At 38.3% G+C, this 25,354-nt stretch overlaps 1 long non-coding RNA gene across 1 annotated transcript; it reads right to left on the bottom strand.

Moving 5' to 3' along the window:
* Positions 1-126: 126 nt before the first annotated feature.
* LOC104007733 (uncharacterized) lies at positions 127-24,600 on the bottom strand. Its single transcript, XR_682013.4, has 5 exons — positions 24,490-24,600; positions 22,379-22,433; positions 8,631-8,823; positions 3,769-3,930; positions 127-1,089 (listed from the first exon to the last, which is right to left on the bottom strand). It is a non-coding gene; the product is annotated as an uncharacterized LOC104007733 (long non-coding RNA).
* Positions 24,601-25,354: the final 754 nt, after the last annotated feature.

Consider the following 25,354-nt stretch of genomic DNA (forward strand, 5'->3'; position numbering starts at 1 on the left):
CGGCCTCCCAAAACGCTACGATTACAGGCACGAGCCACCGCGCCCGGCCTATCCCCAATATATAGAAGAGAAAATTGATAAAGGGCGGCCTATCCCCATTTTATAGAAGAAATTGATGAAGGGAGAAGCCAGGTAAACAAACTGTGCAATGGCACTCTAGTAGCAAGAAGAGAAAGGTTTGAACTCAGGCAGTCTGACCTCTGAGCCTACCCAGTTAGTCACCATGACACACTGAGAACCACTGCAGTAGTAGCAATAGAAGAGTGATTCAAAGTTTCAGAATACCTCATGGGAAAACAAAGATCCCTTACTGTGTAAACTCAAACTACCTAGCCAGTCACATTTTGTTTTAATTCCCACCCCCTCATCTCCATGTTTCATACCTTCTCATACTGTCTCATGCCTATTTTTTTGTGCACCGTGTGACCTCTGTGTGACTTGTGCTCTCACCTTTGCCTAAGGCTTATTCATTTTCTGAGTTAGCTTAAGGCTCATCTCCTGTAGGCAAATGTGGATGCTTCCTTCGTATAAAAGAAAAACTTCAGCTGAATTAAATTTAAAGGAGTTTAATTGAGCAATAAACGATTTGCAAATTGGGCAGCCTTCTGAGCCAGAATAGGCTCAGAGACTTCAGCGCAGCCACGTGGTGGAAGAAGATATATGGACAGAAAAAGGAAGGTGACATACAGAAAACAGAAATGAGGTACAGAAACAGCTGGATTGGTTACAGCTCAGCACTTGCCTTATTTGAACACGGTTCAAACAGTTGGCTACATTTGATTGGCCAAAACTCCATGACTGGCACAAGTGTAGGCTACGGTCTGTTTACACCTCCACTTGTTATAGGTCACGATGTACAGTAAAACCATTAGACTGAACTTAAATATATATGGAGGCAGCTTTAGGCTAAACTTGATTTAACACTTGTATGAGTTCCCATTGCCCAATATACATACCCACCGTGGTACACTTATCTTCACATACTGTAATCATCTGTTTACCTCTTTGTCCAATAGACAGTCAGTTCTTGAGAGCTGGGATGAGCCTTTCCATCTCCATTTCACCATCATCTAGCATACTATCTGATACCTGTAGAAAGATTCATATGAGCCTATCATCTGTGAGTGGAGCTGGGAGGAAACTGACTTTATATTAATGAAAACTACCCAGAGTCTGATTCACTTACAAATGTATTTCACTATTTGAAGCAGAATTCTTTTTCTAAAAAATTCTGGAAGGCATCAAACATTTTAGTTTTCTTTTGTGGTTTTCCAAATCACAAAACTACCTGGAAGGCATATTATATGTTTAAAAATTAAGAAATAAAATAAATCACTTTTTTTTTTGAGATGGAATCTTGCTCTGTCACCAGGCTGGAGTGCAGTGGTGCCATCTTGGCTCACTGCAACCTCCGCCTTTCAGGTTCAAGTGATTCTCCTCCCCACTGCAGTACCTGGGACTACAGGCATGTACATCACACCGGCTAATTTTTGTATTTTTAGAAGAGACGGGATTTGGCCATGTTGGCCAGGCTGGTCTCGAACTCCTGACCTCAGGTCATCCACCCGCCTCTGCCTCCCAAAATGTTGGGATTATAGACATAAACCACCACACTCAGCCCCAAAACAAGATTTAGGATTGTGTGTTTCCTGTTTCCCTGGTTTCTTCACCTCTTCTGCTCCTTAAAGGCGGTCTTTGTCACTAGAATATTGTGATGCAGCCTCAGGAAAATAAGAAGAGAGGGGTAGATCCAGAAACAGAAGACAGAAGGAAGGACTGAGCCAAAACAACTAAATCAATCCACACGATGACGAGCAAAGCAACAGGGAGAAGGCCAGAGAAAAGAAAATAAGCAACCTGGACTGGAATAGAGAAAGTGGAGGGTAACCACGTGAAGGATTCTGGATGAAACAGTTATAAGAGGAAACTGGGGGGTGTACTGGCAGCTATAAGAAATAAGATAGGACATGGATATTCTTTTATTTTTATGAGAGATGTGAGCAAAAACATTTTAGAAATTATTTGTGGCTAATCAACTGTAATTCTTTCTTTCTTTTTTTTTGAGATGGAATCTCGCTCTGTCATCCAGGCTGGAGTGCAAGGGTGCTATCTAGGGTCACCACAACCTCCCAACCTCTGCCTCCCGGGTTCAAGCAATTGTCCTGCCTCAGCCTCCCCAGTAGCTGGGATTACTGGTGCCCGCCACCATGCCCGGCTAATTTTTTTTTTGTATTTTTACTAGAGATGGGGTTTCACCATGTTGACCAGGCTGGTCTCAAACTCCTGACTTCAAGTGATCCACCTGCTTGGGCCTCCCAAATTGTTTGGATTACAGGTGTGAGCCACTGCACCTGGACAATTGCAATTCTGTAAATATGACTCCTTTAAGAAACAGAGCCAAGATACCTAAGGCTATATGTACCATTTTATTCCAGAATTTTGGCCATAGCTACATGCGTATTTTACAAAAATGCTCAAAAGATATGTCAAAAAATTTTCAGTTTTTAATTTCACTCAAGGGCAGTGTCCAGTAGGAGTGAGATGAATTTATACTTTATCAACTTACTCTAGTAATGTTTTCTTTTTCCTTATAGAGGGCACTCCAGAGGCTGACTCTCTGTTCTGTCCTTTAACCTAGCTTTGCCTAAGGCTAGAGACATCCTTGATTCAGAGAGATTTGTGCCATTTACTATGGAGCAGTATTTCAAAAAGTTTCCAGGTCCTGAATCCCTTTGAGAATCCAATGGAAAGTATGGACATGCTTCAAAAAAATAAATGCACTGTATTAGCCCATTTTCACACTGCTGATAAAGACATACCTGAGACTGGACAATTTACAAAAGAAAGAAGTTCAATTGGCCTCACAGTTCCACGTGGATGGGGAGGCCTCACAATCATGGTGGAAGGAAAGGAGAAGCAAGTCACATCTTACATGGAGGCAGCGGTAGAAAGAGAGCTTGTGCAAAGAAACTCCTGTTTTTAAAACCATCAGATATTGTGAGACTCATTCACTATCATGAGAACAGCACTGGAAAGACCTGCCCCCATAATGAATCCCACCGGGATCCTTCCACGACACGTGGGAATTGTGGGAGTTACAATTCGAGATGAGATTTGGATGGGGACACAGCCAAGCTATATCATGCAAATAAGAAAATACACACAAAATTTTGCTTACACTTTGAAGAGACTCAGGAATTCCTGAAGTCTTTCTGTGAGCCTTCCAGGCATCCACAGACCCACATTACCAATCCCTACTGTCCCTAGATGGGCTCATTTGCATATCAAGCTCCGCCATGTTAGAACACTTCATCTTACTTCTCATCTCAAATAAGCAACATTTCTGGCTAAATTTTCTCTGGGAAAATATGGAGTTTTGCTTAACCCTAATGTGATTCTGGTGTCTAGAAATCTCAAATCTGATCCTTTCACCTGTGACTAGAGACCACAGAATCACTCAGCATGTTAACAAAGACAAATGTTGGTCTTTATCATTTCCAAGATAATTTAAAGTCACTGTCCTGCATGGGACATTGTTTAATAATTGATATGCAGTTCTGAGTGGCAGGTTTTTGATGAACAGTTGAGGTCTTTGGGTTAGAAGGGTCACCCATGAAGGAAGAGGTTGGAGATAACAGGTTTCTCCTAGACAAAAGCCCGCAAGGGTACTCCTGCTGCTATACTGGGTACCATCTGTAATTGATGAGTGGTTTTCAAAGCCATCCCCAGCTAAAGCATTTTGCAGTAATCCACTCAGACAATACTTACTTGCTGCCAATAAATCCCATAATTCAGGCTGTCCACCTGAATCACTCCTCAAGGAGTGTGAGTAAAGGCTTCTTCCTCCTCTCTACTTCCTCCCTCTCAATCATCTCTCTCTCAGGAGCAGGCCAGCACTACTGAAGGCAGTTAAATTCATCTCAGATCTCACTGTCAAATGAAATGTTAAAATTCCCTCAACCTCTCAGAAGAAACTTTTGACAATCAAGTAATATAACAATTCCAACCAGATGTCAAATACTTTTAGAATACAATTTTTCATATCTCGCTTTTTTCCTCTAATCATTTTTATGGCAAACATTAATAAAAATAAAATACTATGTTCTTAAGAATTATGACACAGATGCTTTTTCCTTAGCTGAAGTATGAGCCTTCCTTTTTCAATGAGATACCAAGGGCAAAAAAAAAAAAAAAAAAAAAAAGTATTCTTAATGCCTAACCACAAACAGCATTTATACTTCTGGGCCAGAGTAGGACCTCAATGTTATATAATTGTATTTACATTATATAACAAAATAAGATTTGAATAAAAAGCAAAAGTCTTTGAGTCCCTGCTATGCACTAGGTACTGTACCAGAGCTGAGGGCCGGGTTTTCTTTTTGAAAAAAAAGAGTTGAAAATCTTTTGAAACAAAAAATGTCAACCTCATATAGAATAATGGTTTTTACAAAAATAAATACAAGAGGAAAAAACCTTTAAAAGTGTGGGAGAAAACAAAACAAGATATCAATGTCCAGAATAAGGGATATTCTGAAAAAATTAATCCAATTGAAAACAAAGCGTTCCCATTTTTCATGTAATGTCAGAAGTGGTTAAACCTCATCAGGAATAATTTCTTCCATATTAACCCCACTATGAGTATATGTAAGAGTAAGATCCAACATCTCTAAATACTTTATTCCTCTCAGATTGAGGGAAATGCATTTTCCTTCACTTCTACCTTCAACAGAGCAAGGCCCAGAGTATTATGACATCCTAAGGGAGAGAACTGCAAACACTATTCTGTAACGAACATTTGTCATTCTTGTGTCATTCTTGTCATTCATGTGTCATTCTTGCATAATAGCTGAAACCCATTCCTCCTTGGAGAATCCCTCCCTTTGTGGGCAAAGCACAATTTGTGTGTCCCTGTGGAGACTGAAAATGTCTGATACTCATTTTACTAGCCTTCCCTTGCACCTAGAGATAGCCCCACAACTTGGGCTCTATCAATCTGATTTCTGCACCTGGACCTTTAATTTAATGTGAATCTAAAAAGCAGAGGTACTAGAGATAATTCTATGGCATGGGTGGTGGTTATAAAAAGATGAATCATCCAGAGCAGCCACCGCAACTGTGCTGGTGGTGGTATAAAGTGTGGAGTGCCAGCTACAGCAGCAGGGTAAGCTGCAATGTGTGGCACACCGTAGTGGTGGCAGTATTGTCCATGGGGTTCAGCTCTGGGGTGTGAATTGGACCATGGTTTCCTGTTCTGAAATCTTTCAGCCAGGATCTCTTGCAATCTAGTCTGCTCTTAAGCTGTTCACTAAGTATCCTCCTCGTTGTCTTTAGAGGTGTATTAAAGGTGTATTAAAGCAAGTTTTTGCCTCACTGCAATCTTACTTTTCATCTTCTTGTATCACTAAACATTTTTTTTTATTTGGACATAAGTTAAACTTATACAAAAGTTGCAAGACTAATTCAAAGAATTCCTGGATATCTCTTTGGCCAGATTCCTAATATTAATATTTTTCTACATTGACCTCCTCCTCGTCCTCCTCTTTCTTCCCTCTCCCCCTCCTTCTCACTCTCCTCTCTCCCCCCCTTTCTCTCTGTGTAGTTTTTCTAAACTGTTTAATAGTAAATTGTAGACATGATGCTTTTTCCCTAAAATGGCATTGTGTTTTTACTAAAAAATAATTATCTTACATAATCACAGCCTACTTTTCAAAATCAGGTTACATACAACACTATGATCTGATCTGCAGACCTTATTCTGAATTTGCCAATTGTCCCAATAATGTCTTGTCTAGCAAAAGAAAATTCAAGATCATTCTGGAACTAGTTTAGTACATTGAAAATAAATGTATATCTTGTTTAAATCAGCCAGAGTTGTTTTCTGTTTCTTGTGACAGATAACTAAAATTGATTTTAAAAAAACGGAAGCAGGGATGAAGTTCTGCAAGTAACACATTTTGAAATGTCTAATTACCTATATGGAAAAAGTAGGGACAAAGGGGAGAGAGGACCTCAGTGTGCTGGGCTGACATGTTGTTAAACGATTGTGTGCTGAAGCCTTGAGACCATTTACATCCTAAGGAAGCTGCCCTATAAATGAAAATTGTAGGAATTGTTCAGAAGGTTGACAAATGCCAGCAATTTCTTCTGGTCATCAGTAGCCTCCTATAAGAAAGAGACCTAAGGAAAACATGGCCCTTCTTCTTTCTCTAGAATCACGTCTGAACATGATGCCTGGGGCTCTAATATTCATTTTGCAACTAGAGGGAGAAGACTAAAGGCAAGGACAAGCCTCTGAGGAAGGGATGGCGTAGATGTGGAAACAATGGGCACTTTGGAATACGGCCAAGCAATGCTACCTCCGGACTTTGAGCATTCTGCGATACAATTTCTTATTATTTAAGCCAGTTTCTGTCACTGTTTCCTATTACACAGAGCTGAAAACACCCTAAAGATAAACATACTCAGTTAAATGACTCCAGCTCCGTGTTGACACTTTGTTTGATGTGTTAGATGTTCTCATAAATATAAAACTAGAGGAGGTGTCATTATCCTCTATTATATCATACAGCTAGATTGCTAGATCTTCCTAACATGGTATTTCTTTTTTTAAAGCATCAGAGAGGATGGAATAAAGTTTTAAAACCACCAAAGATCTATAAAATAACACTGGTGAAAACAATATGAAAACGCCTCCTAAAAATGAGCTTCTTTGTGTTCTTGCATAACAGATAAAAATTTCAACTTTTATTTATTTACTTACTTATTGTTTGTTTGTTTATTTTAGACTCAGGATCTTGTTCTGTTTCCCAGGCTAGAATGCAGTGGGACAACCATGGCTTGCTGCAACCTCGAACTCCTCAGCTCAAACAATCCAACAATATTGTAATGGTTAATACTGACTGTCAACTTGATTGGACTGAAGGATACAAAGTATTGATCCTGGGTGTGTCTGTGAGACTGTTGTCAAAGGAGATTAACATTTGAGTCAGTGGGCTGGGAAAGGCAGACCCACCCTTAAAGGTAGGCACCACCTAGTCACCTGCCATAGAATCTAGAATAAAAAGCTGGCAGAAAAATGTGAAACGAGAGACTGGCCTAGCCTCCTAGCCTACATCTTTCTCCTGTGCTGGATTCTTCCTGCCCTTGAAGACCAGACTCCAAGTTCTTCAGTTTTGGTACTCAGGCTGGCTCTCCTTGCTCCTCAGCCTGCAGATAGCCTATAGTGGGGCTTGTGGTCATATGAGTTAATACTTAATAAACTCATATATATATATATATATATAAAACTTAATAAACTCATATATATATAAAACTTAAACATATATATATATTCCATTAGTTCTGTCCCTCTAGAGAACCCTAATATAAATATTTATTAAGGAGCTAATAGTACTAAGTTGATAGTGCTAAGTAGTCCTTTGTATGAATTAATGTATTAGTCTATACAGTATGCTATGCAACCGTTATTAGTTCCATTTTATAGATGAGGAAACTGAGGATTAGAGAGATAAACCAACTTTATCAATTTCACAGAGATCATAAATAATGCAGTCAAGATTCGGGATTCAATAATGCAATCTGCTACTTTTTTTTCGATAATTAGGCCAAAGTGATAACTCTCCTCGAGGGAAAATTAAATTAAAGGTTGCATTTAAACTGAAAAATAGGTATGTGTGTTATACGGGTATAATTTCCAAACCCTTATGGATGCCTTTGAAGAGATGGAGGTGTTAGTTTGAAGGAAGGGGATTGATATATTTCCATCATCAATGACCCCCTACCCTACTCCAGAGCAGCCACAGCCACCCAACTCCCTCCACAGATAAAGAAGTGGCTGGCACAGAGGCACCATAGCAGAATTGTAATGTTTTCAGAGGACTCGTCATGTTTAACAAAGGATCCTCACAGAGCAGCTAGGGCTAACGGCTTCATTTCCTGGAAAATGAATCTGAGATACTTGCTCAATTATATCCCTGACCCACTCTCTTGTGCTTCAGAGGGAAAGATAGGCTTGTGTGCTGCCCCAAGGTGGGGAAATTCCTGCTTATTTTTACAGCAGTCATGACCGATTTCAGCTGTGCAAGGATTTCTATCTTCACTATATCTGCTCACTGGCAGCCTGAAACTTCAGTTTCAAAGACAGGCCTGGATCATTCTTCACCAGAGAAACACAGAAGTATGTTTCTATCACTGATGCTCCATCTTTAAAACATCACTGATCTGAGTTTCACACATCCTGTCTCTGAAAGAGACAAGATATAGGGTGTTTGCTAGAGGGCACAGGGGCAATAGCAGGGTTTGGTTTATAGATTGTTTAACTTCTATTCTGCAGCAATAATATGTAGATATTATCTCTCCAACATAGTTCTAAACAATTAACTATGTTTAGGGCCAAAACACTAGAAATAACCCTTATTTTCTCACTTTTCTTCACATCTGTCATCCAATCTATCTGCAAATCTTGGCTACTCATCTTTCTAGGATTGCTTGATAGTGATCCATTTCCGTAGTTAGCCAATCATCATCTGGGAAAAAAATAATAAAAGCTACCATTTGTGATCTACTTACCTTCTGCCAGACACTGAGCTACCACTTTGTATGCATTACATTAATGAATCCCCACAACAAACCTGTCATCTGATATTGTCATCTTCACATAACAAATGAGGAAACCAAGGCTCTGAGTGGTTAAGTAATCTTCCTACATCTCCACAGCTAGTGAGTGGTGGTACTCTAATATCAGTAATGCCAATGTTGAAAGGTAGATCCAAGACCCTCCAGATCTGTCAAAATGCCATTTTATCCACTTCCTAAAATAGCAGACTGAAAAAGAAAAAAAATGGAAACAATTATTGTTCTGTAATTAACCTCCTTTCCAGTAGAATCAAATGCTAAGGAGAGGGGCATGGTATTGTGGGTGTTTGGGAGAAATATAAAGCAGAAATGGGATAGAGCATTAGTCAGTTTTCAGCATATGGCTTTCTTCTTGCAAAAATATCTCCACTCAGCGTTCACAACACTACTCACACCTGATTTTCTTCTAATCTGAAACTTGTGCCTTCTTGGACTCCATTTCTGGTTCCTCCGCCTCTGCTAACCCTTAACTCTGTCCTCCACCCTCTTTTCTCTCCAAATTCCTTCTCTAGGTGATCTCATCCTCTTCTATGGCTTAAAATAACATTTTTGTACTGATGACTCATAAATCTCTATCTCCAGCTCTTACCACTCCCCTGGGCTCTAGATTTATATACCCAACTGCCTACTTGACATCACCTCTGAGCTGTCTAATAGACATCTCTAATTTAGTATTTCCAAAATAAAATTCTTGATTTACCCACAGCCATCTTCCCCATCTCTCAGTTGCTGGTATCACCACCAATCAAGTTTCTTGGGCCAAAACACTAGCAATAACCCTTATTTTCTCACTGTTCTTCACATCTGTCATCTAATCTATCTGCAAATCTTGTCTACTCTTAATTCCAAAATACATTCAAGATCCCACCACTTATCACCATCTCTATTGCTACAACCCCAATCGAAATGACTAATTTCTCACAGCTGGGCTGCAATGGGCTGCTTCCACTCTTCCCCTGCCAGAATTCATTCTCCATGCAGTAGCCAGCCAGAATGATCGTTTTAAAGAGTAAAACAGATCAAATTGATCCATTGCTTAAAAGCTTTCAATGGTTCCACTGGGTTTCGAGTAAAACAGAAACTGCCCAACATGACCAGCAAAACTGTACACAATGTACTCCTTGCCAGCCTCTCAGACATGACCACATACTTCTCTCCTTACCATTCTCCCAACTCCCTGGCCTTCTTTCTATCCTTCCAATACACTGAGCTCCTTCACGTCTCTGGCCTTTTTCACCTGCCGTTCCTTCTGCATAGACTGCTCTTTCCTCAGATCTTCTATGATTGCTTCTTCCCCTCCTGTGAGTCTCAGCTCAAATATCCCCACCTTAGAATGGTTTTACTGGCCATTCCAGCAAAAACATTTTCTTCCATTCTCTCCTCCAATTTTCACTATATACCATTACCCAGTTTTATTATTGTAAAAACACATTATATGAAAACTGTTGTTGTTTTTTATTTTTAATTGAGACAGTCTTGCTCTGTCATCCAGGATGGAGTGCAGTGGCGCAATCTCAGCTCACTGCAACCTCCACCTCTCAGGTTCAAGTGATTCCCATGCCTCAGCTTTCCTAGTAGCTGAACAGGTATGCGCCATCATGCCCGGCTAATTTTTGTATTTTTACTAGAGACTGGGTTCCACCATGTTGCCTACGCTGGCCTCAAACTCCTGGCCTCAAGTAATCCGCCTGCCTCACCTTCCCCAAATGCTGGGATTACAGGTATAAACCACTGCACCCGGCCCAAAAAGCATTTCTTCATGTTCATCATTTGTCATCTTTCTCTGCCCCCCAAGAAAATGAGATGCAGAAAGACAACCCTATCCAAAAGAAAGTCTTGTACTTTGGGAGGCTGAGGTGGGCAGATCACGAGGCCAGGAGTTCAAGACTATCCTGGCTAACACAGTGAAACCCCATCTCTACTAAAAATACAAAAAATTAGCTGGGCGTGGTGGCATGCACCTGTAGTCCCAGCTTCTCAGGAGGCTGAGGCAGGAGAATCGCTTAAACCCAGGAGGCAGAGGTTGCAGTGAGCCGAGATCCTGCCACTGCCCTCCAGCCTGGGCATCAGAGCAAAACTCTGTTTTGCTCAAAAAAAAAAAAAAAAAAAAAAAAAAAAAAAGTCTCCTGGGCAATGACAGCTGAGCTCTATGGTACCGAAAGGGAGATCAAGATTCTTCAAAGATTAAGTGAATTATCCCACAATAGTATCCACTAATGATCAAGGAATTCATTAAAAGTCATCAAGAAGGAGTCAGGCTGGGTTCAGTGACTCACATCTGAAATCCCAGCACTTTGGGAGGCCGAGATAAGAGGATTGCTTCAGGCCAGGAATTCAAGACCAGCCTGGGCAACTTGGTGAGACTCCATCTTTACAAAAATTAGAAAATTAGCTAGGCATGGTGGTGTGTGCCTGTAGTCCTAGCTACTTGGGAGGCTGAGTCTGAAGAGTTGCTTTAACCCAGGAGTTCCAGTCTCAGTCACCCATTATTGTACCACTGCACTCCAGCCTAGGTTACAGAGCAAGACTCTATCTCCAAAAATAAAAAGAAAACAAAAAGAAGAAACATTCAGATTAAAACACTGGTTTCTGGAATCCATTGACCCACGGAATATGTTCTAAGTTAGAAAATACAGATATTCTAGTCATTTAGGTGGACTTTCAATTTTAAATAAACAAATCAGCACTTTTTTCTGTAATCTCTTAGAAGTTTGAATGTGTATTCCAGTTGCCTGGGACAAAATCATTTAATAACAATCAAGTTTCAGGGGTCTACAAAACTGAAAACTAGATTTCTCTTATTCTGGCCAATTTTTTAAAGCATCTTTTTAAAAAAAGAATTGGAGTAATACATCAAAAACAAAGTCTGTGGCATTGGCTCAGTGATCAGGTGGCAGGCAGCAACGAATCTTCGGTTGCAGCTGCAATGACAGCAATCTATGTTATGCACAAATGAGCTATTTTGTAAAATTGTCACCTGTGAAAACTTAAAAGGAAGGTAATGTCCTCTGTGAACTTATAGCTATAGGCAAAATGATTGAAAAATAGAACTTCTAGCAAGTGTCAATCACTGTTGGCTTCATTTGACAAAATACTACAATAAAACAATGAGCTAAAAACGAATTAACAAGCAAGCAAGTATGAAAGATAACAGAGATGGTCAAGAAAATTTGAAGACTTGGAGAATTGGACAAGGCAATTGTTTCTTATCACTAATTAGAGACAGACTGATAAGAACACAGTCTTGCATCAAGGAATAAATCAAGGGTATGGTTTCCACACAAGTTTTTAACCTTTGAACGGGTTAACATAACAACCCAGTTAGTCTTTCATATGGACAGAATGACTCAATTTTTTTTTAAGACTGAAGCTGTGGCTCTTTTACTGAAGCTTAGCTGACTTAAGATATCTACAGTTCAGAGAAAACACAGAGAAGCATGTATCAAAAAAGCTGTGTATGGGGCTATTGGCACAAGAAATTGACCATAATCAACTATAAAAAGAAGCTGATTACTTTTTTTAGAAACTTGTACAGCCAAAGAAATAATGAACCTTCTAAAACTTTTGTGTAAAGACAAAAACATTAACATGGTTAAGTACGTGAACTTCTATGAGCAAGTATCAGACTAAGAAAGCTTCTCATCCTTGAAGGAGTGTACATTCTATAATACACTCTGCAGACGTAGCCAAGGCAACAATAGAAAAGGAAGAACCTCCAAAGAACAAAATTAAGGGCCATGGACTGGAGAACCCCTCCCCAGGCGTCAAATCAGAACATAATTAAGAGCTTTCCTCATCCCAGGGAATGGGGACTGGCAGTAAAATATCAGAATTTATATGAACCAGCCTTGGCAATATTACAGACACCTTGCCCCATTCTGCTATTTTGTACTAAGTGTCAGGGGAAAGAGATAACCTTTTTTGTTTTTGTTTTTTTTCAGTTGATTTTATAACCAAAAGGAGCCACATCCAGACCTGATAAAGAGACCACTTGGTTACCACCCAGAAACTATAGACATAAGAGTTTTATGCCATAAAACTGGATAAGTTTATTCTGTAAGACGGGATAAGACTTTGGGGTTGTTTCCATAGGGACATACTGAGTGAGCTGAATACTGATGACCGTAAGTGGTATCCTTAGTACTGCTCACAAAATATTTCTAATTCTCTCATACTCAATTACATAGAGGATTATAATGTCTTGCTCTCTTTTGCATGGATGGGACATGTGTCTGGATCTGACCAATGAGTTTGAATAGAAGCAACATTTTACTTCCAGGTTAGAGCCATGAATTCCCAGTGTGAAACCTTCCAGGACTCCTTTCTATATGACATTGTGAACACCATTTATTTCAATGCTATCTTCAGCCTGGCATCCTGAGTGATGGATGAGCAAAGCCTCCCTGCTGATTCACAATAGCCATATAGCACAGGTATTGTTGTTTTAAGTCACTAAAATTTCAGAGTTTTTGTTCTTTGAGACTGTGCCTGAGTCTCTGGTAAAGTTCCTTCTTTGACAACCTTTGAAAAATTTTTTATTTTATCATTTTATAACAATGGATTAATACTCTGTGCACTGTTTTACAGCCTACTCATAAAAATAGTCACATATATCTTTCTGTATCCTTTATATATTTTTATGCAATATCAGCATTCATGGCTGCCTAATAATCCATAATAGAGATGTTATATAATTTTTACTCAATCCCACATTGATAAAACTAAATGAGACATTTCAAGCATTTAGTATTATAAATAATAATATAATGTGTATTCCTACAGCTAAATTTTAATAGTAGATTCATGATGACTTCCAATTCTTAGGATTTGTGCATCAAAGCATATGCAAAATTTTAAAGATTTTGACATTTATTCATTTATTCAGGTTTCCTTCTAGGCATTAGGGATAGTAATGAATAAGATGTACAAAGCCTTCACAGAGCATATTTCCAAGTTGTTTTCAGAGAGTCTGCTGATGTCCTCTAATACACCCTACTACCAAAAAAGTGAATGCCCACGTTCCCACGCTGTTGGCCACGTTGCTTATGAGCATGTAAAAATTGTCTCTCTTGTTAGCCATAACATCATCTGTCCAGAATGTCTTACCTATATTTGAAGATGACAAGAATGATAGTAACCCCACAACCACAGGCCAACCAAAAGATGTTTGTTTATTCTCAGAAGAGTACACAACACGAACTACAATGAGTAGTCAACCTTTTCTATCAACTTGGGAAAAGGGGCAAATCCTGCATGACTATTGTCTACTTTGTAGCATTTCTTCCATTATACACGTTGTTTGCATCTCTTTTTCTCAATAGACTATCAGGCCCTTGAAAAAGAACAAGGAAGAATGCTTAAAGAGGTGTTAAGGCAGTCAGTTACTCAAGCCAAGCTGCAGGAGATAGGGGATGAATCACAACCCTGCTTACACCTTGCTGCTTCACTATGTCAGTTGCAACAAACAGTGAGTGCCTGTGCTCGCCTCTGCTCACATCATCTCCCTCCACCAACAGGCAAGTTAATTATGCAAATAAAGGCAGCAACTGTTGTGCAGTTGAAAGAGCCTGGTCGCAGAAACCAGTAATCTTTTGCAGAAAAATGGAGTTAGAGAAACAGCTGTAATTTGGCACCGTTTATGTAGATGTAAGTTTCCTACTTACATTATAAGAAAAAACAAAATAAATGAAAGTAGATGTCTATAGATTCTTTTTTCACACTAATTCCACATGCACAGCAATGGTGATATGGAGAACAGAATTTCATACCCCAAATTCAAAGAACTTAAAATTCAAACTCAAAACAACTACTCACTGAAATTTCACTGGTAAGTTTGTATGATGAAGTGTTAAGGATGATTATTTTTTAAGCCTCTCAAGGGAGGATTTGGGGAAGAGCCTAAAAGGATTATGATTTTGATATTTTATAAGGATGTTATTATTTTTCAATAAGATATAAAATATTTACTGTCAGTGATGGTGTGCTGAGTGATTTGTAGATATTATAGTGACAACATAGCATTTAAGCATGTACTTCATCCTATATAAGCAATAATTTAAGCTATATATCAAAACCTTAAAAAAATCCAAACCCCAGGGCAATCGAAATTGGCTATCTCTGAAAGTAAGTGTGTGTATATCCTTAATATTATTAGTTCTCTGTGGGTTTTCTCCAAATATTCCCACTTAGATTTTTCCTACCAAACTTGTAAATTTTAGTCAAACACCGTGAAGTCGTGTGCAATATAGAGATGGAAAAGGAAATCTGATAGACTTACTGCCCTATTTAATTTGCCAGAATGATTTTCATTTCTTTTGAGTTTCTTTCTGGGTCCTTGAGGAATGTTTTGTCTTTCTCTAGAGTGGGAGTGGAATGTATAAATCTTCCAAAAGCTTGGCTTACACTTAGTCTCTTACTCAGAGAAAAAATTTTCCAGCAGGCATTCAGCTTTCTTACATCAACTGCTCTCACCTCACTGACCCAACCTAGTTCCTCCACCTCTTCCACAGAGGCTCTCTGTGCAACTCAGGGCCATCTTCACTACTTTTGTTGATCTTTTTTTAACCTGATTGTATCGTTTTTTCTGTATCTCTAATGTCTGCTTAGTTCTGTTGCCCTGCATTTATTTATTTTGTTTGCCACAACTAAAATGTCTTCTTTCCAGCATTTATGAGCTCATGCTCTGTATTTCCTTAAAGTACAGCTCCAGGCTCACCTCTGCCCTTAAACCTTCCTTGAATTCTCTTGCTCAATGGCAAATATTCTTGGATGTCCCACAGATCAGGCATACAGGATGATCCCACACTTGCTTACATAATAACTTGGGATTACTTATTTTCCAACTTTTTAGGCAGACAAACATATCTGACTTACCCAATAAATATAGTAGAAAACTTATTGGACTAGGACTTAGAGCCCTGTGGCCCACCACATAAATTTTTAAATATTACCTTAAGCAAAATACCTAACAACTGTGTCTTTGTCTCGAAAAGAGAACATAGAATTACAATAACATCATTTTTTAAACTACCTTCAGTTTTAACGTTATGTGAATCTTCAAGAGTAAAGATTATCTTTCGTTTCCCTTGTGTCTTTCACAACATCTACCACAGAGCTGGAGAAATAGTAATTTAATAAATGTAATTTAACAAATTTAATAAGTAACTGTTGGGAAATGGATAGATGGTGGATGGGTTGGTGATCGCTCAGTCTTTGATCTTATCAACTTTATAATCCTTCGTTTCTTTGAACCAGCCTAAAGCAAAATCACCAGATACTTAATTGTTCTCTTTCTATATTGATCACATATGAATATTACTTTTTTCCTTTTCTTGTTTGCTTCCCAGATTGACTTCAATAAAGGAAAATGCTCTGCCTTGTACGGTTTCTTCAGAAAAGCCCTGTGGAATCTACCTGTTGAAATAAGGATGTCTAGCTGCTTCTACAACTTTAATTACTAAAAAAAGAAAAGATCCAATGCAACACTGAGAAATGTTATATATTTTTTTAAATGACTGCTTCTTATGAGAAAAGATAATGTTGCATAACCAAGACCTGAAATTCAATTCTCATCTATGGTAACTCTGGCTGTTTCAATTATGTGAAATCATGTTCATCAACAATTTGACAGAGAAAAGCAAAAGAAAATTATTTCACGTCTTCTAACAGCTGCAGATTTGTGAGCAGAGAGCAAATGACAGGAGTATATTCGGATCAAAATGTGAAGATGTGCTTAATTCTATTCCAACACTCATTCTCAGCCCCATTTTTAACATATAAGAATTCATTCTCATGTACACCAACCAGATCCAGACTTCCATGGGATTTACTACCATGAGGGACGGTGGAGTTTGTTATGACATAAACCCTTACTCCAAATATCCAACCTACAAGATAAGTTTCCTAATTCATACAACACTCTATCCTGTTTCAGGCATAATTAAAATATCTTTCTTTATTCCAAAATCAAGACATTCCATGGTGATGAGAATGAGAACCACCCATTCTGGCTTGGATGGTCTGCATTTTAAATGTTGCGTAGGAAGATTATCTAAGTATAGACCTACTTGACAGGTTGTACTTCAATTTTTAATTTCGATCCCATGGTCACCATAGCTGTGGGTCATAAACTAATTTTAGGGATGATCTTGGCAATATCCTTCTCAATTTGTATTTACTCAATAATCATATATCAATTAGAAATTTACTCAGTCAGCCAATATTGCAAATATTTACTGTGTGCTTATTAGGTGTCAGGTTCTGTGACATGATTTGAAGACACAATGAAAAACAAAATACAATATCAACCCTCTAGAAAAGAGGTCAACTAACTTTTCTGCAAACGGCCAAGTAGTAAATCTTTTAGGCTTGTGGACCATATTGTTTCTATCACAGCTATTCAACTGTGCCATTGTAACGGGAAAGCAGCCATAGGAATATAAACAAATGTGCCTGGTTGTGTTCCAATAAAACTTTATTTCAAAAAGCAGGTGGCAGGACTAGATGTGGCCCATCCATCATAGTTTTCCAATTCCTGCTGTAATTGCCTAGGGTCTAAAGCAGTACCATCTAATAAGAATATAATGCAAGGCACAAATATGAGCCATGGATATACTTTTAAACTTTCAGTTAGACACACTTTGAAAAGTAAAAAGCAATAAGTGGGGTTAATTTTAATAATATGTTTTATTTGACTGGGTATATCCCAAATATTATCGTGACAACACGTAAACAAGTACTTAAAAATTACTAGGCAACATACTAGGTTTTTGAAATCTGATGTTTGTTTTACATGTACAGCACCGTTCAATTCGTCTCAGTCACATTTCAGGTGCTCAGTAGCCACCACAGTGGTTCGTGGCCACCATGTTACACAGTTCAGGTCTAAACAGATGCATAATTGGTAGGGATAAGCATGAAGTATTTAGAGTGAACATGAAGGAGGAAAAGCCAACCTTATATCCATGGCGGTTATGGCTGGTGGTCAGGGAGAGTTTTTATAGAAAAGAAATCCAGCATGAAGAACAGGAATTCCCTAGTTGAGGATAGAAAGAAAGACGATTTTGAACAGAGAGGAAATATGCATAAAAACCTCGAGAGGGAGAAAGGTGCAGCTTCTTAAAACAATTTAAAGCAGCTCCATATGTATATGTATAAAGTCAGGGTGGGTGGTGTGGACCCTGAGCTAAGGGAGTGGCATTGGGAATGGAGGGAAGTGACTTAGATGTGAGAGATATTAATGAGACAGAATTGACACAGCTTGGAGATGGATTGGACATAGATCAGATGAGGAAGAAGGAAGCAGAAAGGATGATGTGGAGGGTTTTAGCTTGCACAGAATGCAAAGACGAAGCTATCATTTGTTGAGATGGGACATGCAGAAGCAGGAGTAGAGTTGGGGAAAGGTGAAGAGTTCAGCCTTTGAGGCCTCAGGGAGATGGGCACAAAGATAACAAAAGACGTGCAAAAGCCACATCCATGTGCAGAACATGCCTTCATGCTCAGGAAGGCCTTTTATGGCAAGAGCTTCCCTCATGCTGTGAGCAAAAGTCTCTCTCCACACTCCCTCCAACCTAAATTTTTATCTAGTAGCTCTGCCACCACATGAAGGGCTAAAATCCTGATTCTGTTGGCCTAGAATGCTTGTTCTTTCCCTTCTGTTTTACGTACTTAGCTCCTGTTCATTTTCAGGTCTCAGTTTAAATGCCACTTCTCAGGGAGACTTCTCAGATACCCCAGATGATCCCCTTGCCTCATAAATTCATGTATCTTTCCTCGGTGACAGTTTTCACACTTGTAATTTCACAAGCATTTGTGTAATTATTTGATTATTGACTTTCTGTCTTGAAAATAAAGTTTAGTAAGCAAGAACTGTGTTTATTCTTGCTTGACACTGTGATACTACCCTCTGCCATTTACCTAGCACATCATGGATGTTCAATAAATATTTGTGGCATTAATTAACATAATATTAAAAGTCACTGTTGAGATTCAAACTTATCTGGAAAAGATTGTGAACCTTAGCATGAATCAATACAATGGATTCCAATATTCATCCACAAATACAATCTGGCAAGACGTATTACTTCTCTTTATTTTTCTATCGTTGAATCTAATTTTTATTTTTAATTCTTCATTTACAGCTAAGGTGGCAAAAAATTAATCTCAGTCATTTTATGTTTCCTGACATTACTGGAGGCATTCCCAGTCCAGGAATTCTTTTCCTACTGAATACAGAAATTAGATCCCTAATTTCTCGTAAGTTTTTTCTATAATTGGGGTTATGCCCAGAGTCTTCACCCTTTCTTTGAGGGGACGGGCTTTTAAAAACCACAGCCAAAATGATTGATTTCTCCCCCAGTTTTCTGCCGTATAATAGCCATTTCCTTAGGTAATGAATGTACAAAACTTTAGCTGCATGACTGGAAGTAGAGGGTGGAAGAGAGGGATAAAAGATAAATTTTGGAGAAAAAAATTGGTCAATAACTTAAAAAAGCTGTCGTCCTATCACATTCATTTACTTAAAACATAAGAGGTATTGCTTCTCACCCTTTTGGCTAAGATCAAGTGTGAAAAATAAGGGGTCATAAATGATTTTGCATGAACAGATTTAGCATCACAGAAATTTTAACTGCAACAAGACAGATAAAGAAGAACAAACAATATTTTCCAGGTAAGGTCTATCCCTGTGGAATGTAGCACAATCTGGGATAGAGTAAGCTCTCAGCTCATAGTTCCTGAATTGAAGAGCATCCTAAATTTCTCCTCTGTAATTACTCATTAAGTGCCTGTTAAATTGTCATCTCCATCTCTGGATCATAAGTTCCATGAAGGGATGAACTTTGAATCAGGGACCTTGTGTCATGCTGCCAGCACCTACTATAATGCCTGTCACAAAATAAGTGCTGGACAAGTATTTATTAAATAAATAAATGTATTAAACAGGAAAAAGGAAGATGAGAATGTACAGAGCCAAAATTCCTCTTTCTTCAAATCCCAGCTCAAATTTTAAGCCTTCATCTTCTTAGAAGCTCTCCTTAGAAGTTTTTGCTCACACCTCTGACCTCCCCCAAATGCTTTGTTTAGTCTTCTTAGAGTATTTATTAGGAAACAGTATACACAATGGTAAGGATACAAACCCAGGAACCAGAATTTGTTTGAATACTAGCTCCCGCTATTTGCAAGCTGCATTATCTTGAGCAAATTACTTAAGGTCCCTGAGCTCTGCTTTCTTATCCACAAAATTGAGAAAATTATATGATCAATTTTATTAGGCTTGTTGTAAGGATTAAACTACATAATAAATGAAAAACATTTAGTCCAATATCCCACACATAGTAAGCACTCAACAATTATCTATTACATGTATCACTCTCCACTTTGGCAATGATAGTTTTAAAACTGCTGCGTTTATTGAACATTTACTATATTCCTAGTACTATGGAAAGCCCAGAATATGTTTTCTTAAATAATATGGGTTTATATGAGTTTTCACAATGCAGCCATAGTTGATTCTATGGGTTATTATTTTACCTATCAGCCATTATGAAACTGAGACTGAAAGGGATTACATAAACTGTCTGAGTTCTCATAAGTAGTAATTAGATTTACTGTCATTTGAGCACAGCTGATATTGCAGGAGCCCCACACACTGTCTCCATGGATGTACACATCTTATGTCTTGTACTGAATTGTAAATTCCATTGCAGGCAAGGATTTGATCTGATTTATCTTTGTATCCCCTGATGTATCTAGCTTAATACCTTATATGCCAACGATGAGTAAATATTTATTAAGTGATTGTATACAAAGTGAAGGGACCCCAAAGTCAAACTTTATCAATGTCACAATTCTGTCCTAGCATTAACTCTGCAGAAGTTGTTCACATGCATTTTGAGTAGAGGGAATCCTTTCTAGCAGCACCCATACTAACAGTCACATTCTAAAGGGCAGTGCTGCCCCAACAAAAATGGCATGTAAATAGGTCCTTTGTGCCACCAAGTCTATCTGCACATTGGCTGCGCTCATCCAATACTTAGTACCCTAGAAAGTTGGTATTTATACTATGGCAGCAGCATGGACTGTACATATTTGAAATTTTAAAAATTGTTTATGATGGATGCAGTGATCTTCCTCAGAAAATACTAATAGCAACCATTGCTCAGAATAATGAATCAAGAACTTGAGCATCAGACACAAAACAGGAGCAGCTAGGAAGTGAATTGCCAGCTCCAGAGAGGAAAGGACTTAACTGGTAAAGAGTATAAGAGTTCACAGTAAAATAGAGCTACCATTCAACCCAGCAATCCCATTATTGGGTATATACCCAAAGGAATATAAATCTTTCTACCATAAAGACTCATGCACATGTATGTTCACTGCAGCCCTGTTCACAGTAGCAAAGACAAGGAATCAACCTACATGCCCATCAATGGTGGACTGAATAAAGGAAATCTGGTACATATAAACCATGGAATGCAGCCACAAAAAAAAAAAAAAAAAAAAAAAAGGAATGTAATCATATCCTCTTCAGCAACATAGATGGTGCTGGAGGTCATTATCCTAAGGGAATTAATGCAGAAACAGAAAACCAAGTATTGCATGTTCTGACTTACACATGGGAGATAAACATTGAGTACACACGTACACAAGGGAGGGAACGACAGACTCTGGGGCCTACTTGAGGGTGGAGGGTAGGAGGAGGGTGAGGATTTAAAAATTACCTATCGAGTACTATGCTTATTACCTGGGTGACAAAATTATCTGTACACCGAAACCCCAAGACACGCAATTTACCCTTGAAACAAACCTGCTCACGTACTCCTTGAACTAAAATAAAAGTTGGAAAGAAAACACATAAAAATAATAAAAATTTTACAAAGAGTTCACAGGATTCCAAAACTGCTAGAGCAGCAGTTCTTTAAGTTTGGTCCATGGACCATCAGCACTGGCATCACCTGGGAACTCAACAAGCAATGTAAACTCTCAGGCCCCACCCAGATTTTTGAAATAAGAAACTTTAATATGAGACCCAACAAACTGTTACAAGAAGCCCTCAGGATGATTCTGATGACTACTCAAGTTTGAGAACCACTGAGTAGAGCATAGATCTTCACAATGTATAACTTCATTCTCCAGATATGAATTCTGAGACACATAATTTTTTCATGACCACACAGCTAGTTAGCAAAGACCAGAATAGGTACCTCCTGGTTCAGAGCAAGGAGGGCTGGGAGAGGTAAAGGCAGATGTAAGGAAACTTTATATTCCTGGAGCCTAAGTCTCATTTTTAAAATATGGATTGTGAGAACGGCTGTTATTTCTGGATGAAGGCTGCAGGGACAGGCTCTGAAGACCACTGGATTAATGGTTGGAAGTCCTAGAGTAAAAAGAGTTAAACCAGTGTTCTTTACTGAAAAACATTTAATATGAGGATATGGAATATTAATCTTCTGGAGGATAACAGGGTACATAGCATTTAAAATTTTTTTTTGACCATAAACTGTGTTAGGTTATAAAAACAAAAAAAGTGAAATGCCCCAGAAGCTGCCCAGGTTGCCATGTGACCACCATACACTTCCGTTTCTGGTTCTTAATTTCAGAAGTTTCTTTCTAAAGCAGCATTCAGGGGAAAAAAATGGGAAATGCTGGCCTACATTTATGTCAAAATAGTATGTAATTTTTGTTTTATAACTGATTTATGTTTTAACTGTCAATCAAATCAGTCAGAATCACATGTGCTTACCTTGTAGTTCACAGGGTCCTAAAGGGTTCCTGGTTCCCAAGGTTCTATAAGCTCCCTGAAATTATAAGCAACATTTTGAGTATGTGTAAATGTGGTATTTTTCTGGGGGATTTCCAGAGATTTTTCATTAAATTTTCTAAGGGACCTATGGCTTATGCAATCACTAGATTTGTTAGCTCCCTGAAAATACAGCTAGTGACATCTGGGTTTTCCCTTTATTAACTTAGAGTCTCACAATTTTTCACTTAATTCTACTACAGAATTCTCCTGATTGCTCATGTTACTTCCATTCCAGTCTTTCTTGGGTCTGTACTCTAATTTTCTTAAATTTCTAATCTATTACATTCATTTCTAAAAACCTTTAATGGCTCCACAGTTGACTGCCAATTCAAGTACAAATGCTGTAGACCTCCCACAATAAGGCTCTTATTATCTTGTCTTTCTCTCGTTCTTGTGTATCCTACAGCCAAATAGACAACTTTCTCCAAAGATATACTTACCCATACTACCTCTATATTTGGACTGCCTAGGTCTATTTCCTTCTTCAACATTCTTTACATGCTTCTAAAAAGCCTTCTCTTCCATGAAGTCTTCTTGATTCCCCAAATATTTATTATGATTTTCACCTTCCATCATGAACCCAAAGTAAATATGTGCCAATCTCTTATGAAACTAATCCTACTTGGAATTCATATAATCATTATTGATGTGCTTACTACCCATCCTGTGCCAGGGCACAGGAACTGTTATTCCCCTTGTTTTAAATTTGTCATTGGGTCTTTCACTGGATCACCCCATTCAAGGCTTTCACCAAAAAAGCAGTATTGGCCCCTATCATGTTTTAATCTGAAATGCTCAGATTTTGATTTTTAAAAAGATTTGTTTTCTAGTTCAGAAACCGAACCACAGACAGCAGCTTCTATGCAAGCTCGTCTTATTTCTAAGATGAAAGAATACTATTAAGGCAGATCAATAAAACAACAAAGATTTCCCCTTTCTCTTTGTTCTTTTGCTCCTTGTGTTGAAGAACCCTCAAATACATTTTCAGAACTCAGGAGTCAAAAATAATCATTTTTGTTTTTAATAGATCAATTGACCTCTAGTAGTCATCATTTCCTATTCCTACTTTTTTTTCCTCTTCAGTTGAAATGCCTAGCCTGGAGAAAGATGTCCCCTACCTCAACCCAAGGCCCTAAGCAGTCTGCTTCAGTCTGACATATGGACAAAAATCACAGTGAAGATGAAGTAGGAACAGAGTAGTAGGTAGCCACGACCATGGAAGCAGCAGAGTTTGGAGCCAGCTCTATCTGTGTGTGTTAGGAGGGTGGGGAGCTCCAAGGCTAAAATCTTCTGATGGTCTAGGATCCTCTTTTATTCATTGCCATCATAAAAGAGAGTTTTAAATGAACCCATTGGCTCTGGATCTATTGACACAAACAAAATGTTTCTTGAAATAAAACTTAGGCACAGAACTTCGAGTTTCCACATTGAGAAAAATCCTACCATAGCCATCAATTTATATACTTATAAAAGATAATCGGGGCTCACTCCCCTTTTCCTAGCTCTCATTTCTCTCATTGGATAATGACTGATACCAACTGGCAGAGACTGATTGGCACACACAAACAGAATGATGGCTGAGTCAACACAAGTGCTTACCTACCACCCCTCCATGTGTTTACGCTTAAGCATCTCAATTAACTGTTCATGTTCAGTATATTTTCTTTATTCCTGAGATTTATTTTTCTGGCAAACTCAGCTATGTATAAGTGAAAAGAGCAATCTACCAAAAATAACCTAAGTGGGTCCTAATCTCCTCTCAATATTTTCTGTCTGACTTTGGGCAAGTCTTCTTTCTACCTGTTGGCCTTGGTTACTCTCTATAAAACAGGAATAATGTCTTGCTTTTCTCATTAAGTCTTGTGTCTGCTCTAAGTTATGTGGATGCTATAATTCAATAAATGTTAAATGATGCTAACAGTTTGCCTCATATCCTTCAAAAGTACCTTGAATGCTTAGGATGAATCCAATAAATAAACTAACATAAATTCGATATCTAGGAGAACTGCTTAATGAAAGAGTAACTGAAGTATTCCCAAGTTAATTATTACCAATCAGGGTGGGTGTGAGAGATGATTTGCTTTTTTCAACTTCAATTTGAGAGATTGATTTTATGGCTTCTCAGGTCTCCTTCACTGTTGAAATCCTACAAAACAAATGGAGAATCGATAAAAGAAAAGTGTGCTATGGCTTAAGCCTGAGATCCTGTTCCCTCCATCTTTCCAGTTTTTCCGAAATCAGTGTTACTATCATGGTTCTTTTTTATTAAAAATCTAGATATGCACACACAGTTTTTTAAAAATAATTCAAATATGTGTGGGCAATGATATTCTGTTATGGTCTTTTCCATGTGCTGTGCACTATCCCAGAACATTGGGAAATTCTACATTCAAATATTAAAACAGAAGACTTGCATGAAATGTGCATTTACTTTCATTTGAGCTTATCTATTTAATAAGGCATTTGGTCTAGAACCTCTTTCTGTTACCGTGCTTGAAATTTAACTAACTTCCTTCTTAAGAATGACCATAAAGGGTATGATATTGCAAAAAATCACATTTTATGATAATTTTATAATAATATAGAAAATATGGTCTGTACCACACAATGGCAGGCTCAGTGACAGAGAGTCAGTCTTCATTTATCCAGGATGATTGGGAAATGAGGTGTCTCTGCTGTGATTTGTCCTGATAACTGAGGCTTATTCCCTTTGCATGCCAAAAGGTTTTATTTAAACTAATTTCAGTAGAAAGATTTCTCAAATGTGTCACAGTGTCCAGCCTAATTAAATATATACTGAAGCTATTAACCTGTTGTTAATGATAAACTCAGCACATGGCTATCAGCCATCATACAGGGCCACATCATGGTCAGAGGGGAGCCTGAGAGGGGAAACCTCACTTGCTCCTTTGCTCA

Source organism: Pan troglodytes, chromosome 7 (assembly GCF_028858775.2).
Source record: "Pan troglodytes isolate AG18354 chromosome 7, NHGRI_mPanTro3-v2.0_pri, whole genome shotgun sequence".
NCBI lineage: Eukaryota > Metazoa > Chordata > Mammalia > Primates > Hominidae > Pan > Pan troglodytes.